Source organism: Cyanistes caeruleus, chromosome Z (assembly GCF_971803275.1).
Source record: "Cyanistes caeruleus chromosome Z, bCyaCae1.hap1.1, whole genome shotgun sequence".
NCBI classification, from domain to species: domain Eukaryota; kingdom Metazoa; phylum Chordata; class Aves; order Passeriformes; family Paridae; genus Cyanistes; species Cyanistes caeruleus.
In genome coordinates, this window is record NC_141732.1 from 77,857,864 (window position 1) to 77,865,375 (window position 7,512).

At 38.8% G+C, this 7,512-nt stretch overlaps 1 long non-coding RNA gene across 1 annotated transcript; it reads left to right on the top strand.

Moving 5' to 3' along the window:
- The first annotated feature begins 1,735 nt into the window (after window positions 1-1,735).
- Window positions 1,736-6,568, top strand: LOC111941135 (uncharacterized). Its single transcript, XR_002869862.2, has 3 exons — window positions 1,736-2,377; window positions 3,114-3,244; window positions 6,332-6,568. It is a non-coding gene; the product is annotated as an uncharacterized LOC111941135 (long non-coding RNA).
- Window positions 6,569-7,512: the final 944 nt, after the last annotated feature.

The following is a 7,512-nucleotide window of genomic DNA, read 5'->3' on the forward strand; positions in this document are numbered from 1 at the left end:
TTCTTGCTGTTTCAGCACTTTCTCCTAAATGATCCTAAGTGGCATGTGCCCAAAGGGGTTTCTGAGAGACAGTGCTCAGAAGTGCTGTAGCCAGGAAACTGCCTCTTGGAACAAAATTTCCAGTTACAGGTTAGACATGTAAGTTCCATATCAATGAATTATATGCTGAATCCAAGAGTTCTTTCCTCATAATTGCCATCCACATCCTGGCACATGCTGGGCCCCAGTCCTCCTTGTGTTCTTGATCACTTTCTTGTCTGTAAATTGATCCATTTCCTGCAAACATCACCTTAGCTTCAAAAATAAAAGCCCTCTGAACTGGCTCAGAGTTGTTATTAGTCACATCCAGAGCCACCAAACATCCAAGGGTCAGTTATCAACTGACCTAATTTCTAATTTTCCAAGGAAACAATGTTAATATGATATTGGGGTGTTTATAATAGATTTGAGTACAGTTATAAAACTTCTTGTTATTTACCTGCCTCTAATTTCTGTCCCACCATCTGTCTATGTTTAAATATCAAGAATTTTGGTCTGCAGATCTCTCTGCCCTGAATCTTAACGTCAATCACTGCATGGTTGCAAATAAAAGAATAATAAATATATACAGTAATTTATAAAGATGTAGGAATAATAATCTTCTAGGAGATAGCCTACAAATGTCTGCCAGATGAAATGAATAGTCCATGATAATCTTCCTAGTTATTAAAAGAGATTTCATCTCGTTATTTATTTTTCTCCAGAGTAAATGAACCATTATAAGGCCAAGTTGTTTGTGTTGTTTAATGTTTTCATCATTGATGTTTCTTACAACCTGAAGCCATTATGATGACTCACATGCTCCCAGACTTCAGAGAGAAATGCATGCCACATGCACTAAAACTTGGTACATATCATTCTCGTCATCCTAAATTGGACATGTCATAAAAAAGGCTCCAAAAAAACACCCCACGAGAAAAGAAATTAAAGGTCCTTTATGACTCCAGCAGTTGAATTCATAGGATTAAAACCTAAAATGCTTTGTAGTGATGTAATTGTTCTTTTATAGCTCTGGTTAATCTTATTATGGAGAACAAGCAGAGGAATATTGCCTTACTGTGGAAGGATCTGGGTTTCTCTTTATGGATTGAGAAGAATGCCCAACTAGCTGTTTTCTGTAAAATTATAGATTTGGGGGTTTTTTGTTTTGTTTTGGTTTTTTTTTTAATAGTCTATCAGCTAAAGCCAAACATTTTGTTTTTTCTGCTGATTTGTTTTTGGTTTAGTTTTTTTGTTTTGTTTGGTTTTGAAGGTTTCCAAAGAAACTTTCAGTTCAAGAGATCAAGTATGGGATTCCTGACCTTACAGATAAAGAATAAGAAAACCCCCAGACAATGAGATAGAAGAATTATTGGGCTAGAAGCTTTGGGAAAATTTTCACACATGTGAAAATTGACTTTAAGTGCTTCAGGATCATAATATGTATGAATGGTACAATTTACAGTGTCTAAGCCAAAAATTCTAAAATAAGAAAAACAGTCATCTTTACTCACACATACAAATGAACACATTCTGCTCCTTAATTTGGAAAATATTCATTAGAAATCTAGATGGCTCCTGTGACTAGTAGGCAGCAGACCATTGTTTTCATTTTATTAAAAAAATGTGAATGATTTGCGAATGTGCTCATCACAAATTACTCAGTTGCAGGTGAAAAACATCAAAGAGTTAGTGGAAATCTAATTGCTCATCTGTAGTGAAATGGTGCAGTGAAAAGATTTCCTGGACCAATATCTGACTTGTTTCACTGTAGGTATAATCTTACCTACCTCTACCTCAAGTAAGGCAAAAAAGACATTGAATTATACAATCATTAAGGCTGGAAGTTACCCCCAAGATCATCAAGTCCAACCTCCAACCCATACCTAATAGCTACTAAATCACAGCACAATGTGCCATGTCCACTCACATTTTTTAAACACCTCTGGGGATGGCCAAGATGATGTGAGCCTGTTTCAATGCTCTGCTTCTCTTTCAGTGTGGAAAGCTTTCCTCAGATCCAACCTAAACCTCCTGGTGCAATTCAAGAATTGCCCTTCTCTTGTCACTTGCTCCCTGGGAGAAAAGACCAGCTCCCTTCAACCTCTTTCCTGGCAGTGGTTGAGAGGGAGAAGGTTCTCCTTGAACCTCTTTTTCTCCCAGTGCTCTCAGTTGCCCCTGGCAGAACTTTTGCCCCAGAGCTTCCCACCACTCTTTGATTCATCTGATTTCTCTGCTGGATTGCTCCTGATTGGAAATTGGTTTTGTGGCCACCTGCCACCCTGTTTTGAGCTGCACTGAGTGCCCTCTCTGCCATCCCGGGTGTCACTTCACCCCAAGCAGCAGAGAAGACAACAAGGTGGGTTGAATGACTTATTTTACTAGTGAAAATAAAGCAGTAGTCTAAAAAAGCAGGAGTGTCAATGTGAACCTCCTGGCACCCTGAGCAACAAAAGACACACTACAGTCTGATAAAAGAGAGTAATCTTTGCTTTTTATTGCAATAATGTCCTTTGTTTTAAACAATGTTTGGGATACCTGGTGGAAATAACATCTTCTATCTCCAAATGGGCACATCTGACATAAGGATTGACACTTGTTTTGCAGGAAGCTGAAAACTATTGTTAGAAGAGGTGTGTGAGAGAGCATATAGTCTGTTACTGGGTTTATTATCTTTATTTTGCTCTTGTTATCTGAAGACAATCTTGTGAACTTTTTCTTATTAAAGTTTCTAGTACATGAATGTTCCACCTGCTACTGATAACACTGCTATAATTGAAACTGTGGACATCTGGAGTGAAATGCTCTATCCTTTTAAATCTACATGAGATTTTTATACCACTCTAAATAAAAGCAGGCTGTCTTTCTTTCTTTGAACCAAAGACACAATGTATTTACTTTAGGATTATTAGGTGGAGATTAATGCCTGGAGGCACATTTAAACATCTACTTAGTGACACTGTGGTAAAATTATGGAGGAAAGACAAATAAGAGAAGAAACAGGCTCAGTGGAAGAGAGATCCTGAAATCCTCTATCCAAAACCATTTTTATGCACAAAAACACATATTTTCCTTCCTTTTCCCTGTTTTCATAGGTTGTTCTCAGGCATGTCATATTGCCATTTGGAGTAATAAATACTTCATCAAGTTTGTCACGTTTAAAAATGAGAGAATGAAAATGAGAAAAGAAAAAGGGAGATTCACAGTAATGTCAGTCTTTGAAAAGGTAACTGTTTTATCATCTTATTTTAAGACCTAAATTAACCTGCCCTAGTCTTGTCAAGTGCTGAAAATGGAAGCTGGCATTTAAAAACCATTCACTTTGGTGATCATCTGTATTAGCCTTCAGTCAAGGGAGTAGAGTAGACGTTCCCCAGAATGAAATGTACCTAAATGTACCTCACAGACATCTTTGGGCAGGTTAATTCACCCAAATCCCTTCTCCTGTAAGGACAAGTGGTTTAATATTCTGTTCACTTTTGTTCCAGTGGTGTAATTAGCAGGGATATAACAAAGACAGTGAAGGAATAGAAAGACCAAATTCCTCCCCCTCTTTTTACTCCCTAGAGGCAGGTATGCCTCACATGAAAGCACAAGGAAAACACTTCAGAGGCACGAAACACCTGTAAAACTGCTGGGTTCAGCCCCTGGAGGACTCCTGCAGGGGAGGGTCCCTGAGCAGCATCACGCACTCTCAGGGGTCTCTGTGCCAGCTGTTCCCAGCTCCCCCATCCACATCCATCAGCACTGGCTCCAAGCCTGGGTTTTCCTCAATCCTGGCCTACCTGGACCACCAGGAAGGCTTGCAGCAGCCTGGAGCAAGCCACAATGTCTTGAAAAGAGTTATCTCTTATTCCAGAGATATGATGGTTGCTATGCAAAGGAAGACGTGCAGGTAATGGAGCAGAAAGAGTTTTGCTGTCACGGGCTAAGCAAAGTGATGGCTTTTTTTGTTTCCCTTTCCTCTGTGTTTCTTCAGTGGCCTGTAAGCCAGCTCAGAAAGCCCACACATCCTCTTCTGCGGCTTCTTGAGATCAAGAAGAACTCTATTTGTTGTCAGTTAAATAAAAAGATAAAGTTTTCATGCTTTCATGCACACACACACACACATACACACTCCTCCTCCTCCCTCAACACACATCATACTGCATCATTTATATTTCAAAAATTAGAGTCATGAATGTTTTCCTGTAGAGCCTCTGTTTTGTAGAAACTTGAAACATTATTTACTCAAAATGATAGGACTAAATTAATTTCAGATGGCATGATATTAATCTTTGTTGTCTGCTTTAAAGCCATGGCTCTAGGGCTAATTACTAAACTCGTGTGTTTTGGAAAACTGGCCTCATTTTTTGCCCACTCTCTGCCACCTTTTCCTCCCAGAACCAATCTCCCTGCTCTTCTACTCTGTATTTTGAGATTTTCTTATAAATTCTTCTCCCCATCAAGGGCTCAAGTTGTCTCCCAATTGACATTTTAGGACACAAGTCCCTTCAGTGTCTGGATTACCACCATGCACTGACAGATGAATTAGAGAGGAAAAGAGAAAGGAGTTTGGCACATAGCATGATAACAAGAATTTACCAATTGCCATGCAGCTGTAGTGGATTTCCTTTGTTGTGCCCCAGGGCCTCAGTAGATGTTTAGGAAGAATGACGTTTCCTGACTTTTTAGTTTTTGAAAGCCTGCCTTGACTTGGCAGCTTGTGACTTCCAGGCAACTTTGGTGGCATCCTTCTTCTCCCTTCAGCTTTTCCAAATGTTCTCTGTGTTTTTGAAGAGCTTTTTCCATAGCTGCTTTGAGATATCTGTCCTGAATTCTTTCTTCACTCACTCCTTTCCCACTTGTATCCCCCTTGCTTATGAATAGAGCTCTTTTCATCTTGGTTTTTAGGCCTTTGCCTTACAGAATCTTCCTCTTTTATCAGTGGCTGTGAGTTCACCATATTTTTCCCCATTAAGGCTCCATTGATTTTTCCTATGTTTTGCTCCTTCTAAATGAGGTTTTCTTCCCCCAGAGTGCTCGAAACACTCGCGTAGATGTTCATTGCATTTTATCTTAAGACACAAGGTGACAAAGATGAGCAGCCAACACAGCAGGACAAAGATCACACTTGTCCTGAGACATTGTCCCCAGGTCTTAGTCCTTCAGCTGTCTCCAGGAACAGCCACCCCTGGCCAGGCCTTAACTGACGTCAAAATCAGATGTATAAACTCAAAGAGAAATTAATAAATGCCATTACTGAATTTGAATCTAGTCAAAGATAATGTGTTTAATAGAAGTGAGAAACCCATCCAGAACTCAATAAAAACATTTTTGTTGGAGTTTGTATTTTAAAGATAACTACATTAAACTCTATTTATAATATGCATAATGTAAAAAGGCAACTTTTTGGAAAACTTCTTAGATAAAGTCATTTAAAATAGCTGCAAATCACAATCTGTGTTAGAGTAATCAGGAATCGGCAGGAGAAGAGAGATAACAAATTATCTTGTACTCCTTTTCCTCCAGGTCCTTCACCATAAGGTAGGTAAAATGTAGGGCCAATCTCAAAGATAATTTTTTTTCAGATGTAAAATTTAAATTTTTCAGAAGCCACTGTAGGGTAAAGTGTGGGGGACAAAAGAATTTTTTTCTTCTCTAAGTATCATGCAAGATGTGATTCTGCCAAAGAATCAAATCCTCGTGGAATAATTAAAAAAAAAATTCTTCTGAATGATAAAGTTCATAAACCACTCTGGAAGAAAATATATTGAGCTTTGGCGTCATTATTTCAGTTCTGGGCCAGAATATTCTGGTTTTCAACCAAAGGCTGAAAGATTTCAGTTTATGTGGGTTCATAAAGTTTCTTTTTTGTTACTTTTTTAATATTAAACATTTCCACAAAGCACAGTCTTCTTACAAAAGGAAGCCAACCTTTATAAACACCTAACTCTAACCAAACTTTACTATATCCGGCCATAGTAAGGTCTCCTTTATCTTCCCAATCCTGTAGTTCTGTTGTTCATTTTTCAGTTGGCAGGTTCTGGTTGCTTTTATTTTGGCTTCTCATCACTTTGTTTTTCTTTTTCTTTTTTAATTTTTTTTTCTTTCCTGGAGGGGATTGTGGGAGTTGTTGATGCATTTCACTTGATACACCTTGTTTACATTTATCTCAGAGATGAACACCAAAAATCATGTGCTTATAGTATACACATACATGTATACACACAGACACAGTGTCTCACACACACACGCTTATGTATGTATTTTTATATAAAAAACATGTATTTATATGTACATACTTCAACTAATGGTGTTCAATCTGTTCCAGGGACGCATACATTCAAATGTTTATTCTGCTGATATTGAAGAAGACTGTCTTTCTTAACAACAAAACTATTGTAAATGTCTCAAAATTAAACAACAAGCTTCGGGCAAAAAGATGTATGCGCAGCAAAAAAAAGCTATTACTTACAAGACCATATGTGCCAGAAGGCAAATACTCACATGTTCAAAGACAGAACGGAGGAGACAACATATTCCAGTTCTGAGTCCTTTTAATGCCTCTCCCTTACACACACAATAAAGATTTTTGGATCAAGCTGACTGCTTTCTTTCTACCAGAGTAATCAAGCTCTACATCATTAACCTTTCTGTTTGCCTGGCAGATAATCTGGGAGAGTAGCAAGTGACTACTCCTCCGGGCTTTGGAGGCAAGCCAACACAATTACTCTCACCCTGTTCTTTGAGGTGGCAGCTGCAGAGAGATCAGGATGTAGAAAACAACCATGAAATCAAAGGGTTACAGACTTTGGAGCCAACTCTTCATTCATCTGCCGATCAGCCAGAGCTCCTAACTTGGATGACAAAACCTCGCAGCTCACTGTCCATGATGAGCAGTTACAAACCATCAGTCAAGCAAAGAATGCCTTCACAAAGGTCTAATGTTAGCCCTACTGTCCTTCCACCTGTCTTTATTTTCTGGTGCTGGTGGTTGTGGCAGTAGCATGAATATGTAACAGAGCCAAAAGTATGCTGTCTTGCAGATTCTGTTCTCCTAATATGTCTAGTTGAATAGTGTTATTGTATAAAGTCTACTGACATTCTGCCAAATGCCAGCTTCGATTTTTGGAAATGGTTTCCACTCAGAAATTTTCATACACAGTCTAAAATCACTTCCTTACCAAAATGCTCTCAGCACTAGCTAGTGACTGTGGCAGCTCTTTTGTGTTGGGGATGTACACAGTTAAGGAGAAGGTGATCACCTGTGAAAGACAGGTAGCAAAAGGAGGTGACACCTGAGTCATTGTCCAGGATCTGCAGCTTCATAGGAGATGAATAATTTCATTACATGAAGGCTGTGATATCTTCAAAGGAGTTGCTGAAGCGTTCGGTAGGAGACAGAATAAATAAATGTATAAAGGGAAAGTGGAATACAGAAAGGTGAAGTAATTTATCCAAGTCATGCTAATCGCGTTGGGCAGAGAAAAGATCCCAGACTCTCTACATCCT